Source organism: Arachis ipaensis, chromosome B8, assembly GCF_059453495.1.
Source record: "Arachis ipaensis isolate K30076 ecotype BB chromosome B8, ASM5945349v1, whole genome shotgun sequence".
In the NCBI taxonomy this organism is placed as follows: domain Eukaryota; kingdom Viridiplantae; phylum Streptophyta; class Magnoliopsida; order Fabales; family Fabaceae; genus Arachis; species Arachis ipaensis.
Window position 1 is genome coordinate 101,200,877 of NC_142443.1, and position 1,620 is coordinate 101,202,496.

The 1,620-nt window shown below is 39.1% G+C and overlaps 1 pseudogene; it reads left to right on the top strand.

Annotated features, from left to right (window-relative positions):
• Positions 1-606: 606 nt before the first annotated feature.
• LOC107612326 (tubulin-folding cofactor C pseudogene) lies at positions 607-1,334 on the top strand (annotated as a pseudogene).
• The last annotated feature ends 286 nt before the right edge of the window (positions 1,335-1,620 follow it).

Here is a 1,620-nt window from a genome sequence, read left to right on the forward strand (position 1 = left end):
GCGGAACTTTCTTGCGGAGGTGATGCCAACAGAAAGACCTTCTCGGACCAGTTCAGTCGCACCATATCTCGATCTAGAACCGATGAGCAATCGAAAGAGAGAGCAACCGTGGTTAGCTTGTGGTAGCGATGGAAGCACATCGCTTGGAGTATGCTACGAGAGAGATGACGGAAAGGAGTTTGGGTCGGGGGATTTGGGTTCGGGTTTGGGTTTTCTGGGCAAAGCCCAAGACAAAAACAAAATCAATATATAAGAATTGAAGCTTCTTAATTAGTTCTCTTTTACATAGCTCCGTTTGAAAAGCTTAAAAGTGATTTTTTGAACTTTTAATTTATGAAAAATCATCAAATTAATAAAATTAACTTGTGATTTTTTAAATGTTACTTAAACTGTTTACAAAAAAGTTAGAAAAAATTAGGGTTAAGTACTGTTTTCGTTCCTAAGGTCTGGGGTGAAAATCAAATTCGTCGCCGACCTTTTTTTGTTATTAAAATCATCCCAAACGTTACAAAACATTATAAATCGTCTTTTTATCCATAAATAAAATTTTTTGGACAATTTTACCCTTACATAAAAATTTAATTGATGTGGTGTTCAAAGGCAGCGCTGCAGAAGAAGTACTCGTCAATGGTGGAATGGCTCAACAAACGCCACCAATCCCGTTTAGACAATAACAACGAATCGGAATCATCTTCATTCCCTACCTTCGAGTCCACATCATCCTTCCTCACCCGATTCTCCAACCTCAAATCCTCCATCGAATCCCAACTCACTCACTCCCATTCCCTCTCCTTTTCAAACCCATCGCAGCTCAAATCCTATTTCAAGAAAATCTCAGCATCAATCTCTCATTTGGAGAAGCTTGTTGCAGAAAACTCCTACTTCCTTTCCTCCTACAACATTCGATCCTCCCTCAAAACCATCGCCGATTTGAAACACACCCTAGAAAACCTCATCTCTCAGCTTCTCCCTAAGAAGAAGTTCTCCTTCAAGAACAAGGCTGCCACCAAGAAAGACACTACCAACAACAACAACAACAACACTGTTACTCCATAAGAATCTAAACAGCCCCTACCTCTCAATCGCGACTCCCCGAGGTTCAGGAACAAATCGGCGAGCTTTTGGTGGGTGATTTTAGGGGATCGGAGGTTGGCGAATTCACGGTGTCTGATCTCAATTCATGCGAAGTTAGGATAATTAGTTGTGTGAGGACGCTATTCGTTCACAGGTCGAAGGCGGTGCAGTCTCCAAATTGGTTGATTTTGCCGGAGAATGTAAGGGTTGGAATCGTTGATATATTCATTTCGGAAAATGGGAAGAAGGAGGAAATTTGAGTAGGTTTATTGTTGTAGGATGCTCCAAGTGTTCAAGATTTTTTATTTGTCTTGTGGGCACTATATGCAATGCAATTGATCTTAGTTCGGATAAGTTCTCTCTCAGATTTTGATATATTAAGAGCTTAAAGTGATTTGGGCGATGCTAGTGTATGTGATTGCTGAGATACGGGAGTGGTTTGGGAGGATGGAGGAAGGGTTTTGTTTTTATTTCTTAATATTATTTTTATTATTATTTATATTAATTATTAAGGGTATTTTGATAAAAAAAATATAAAATTAAAGT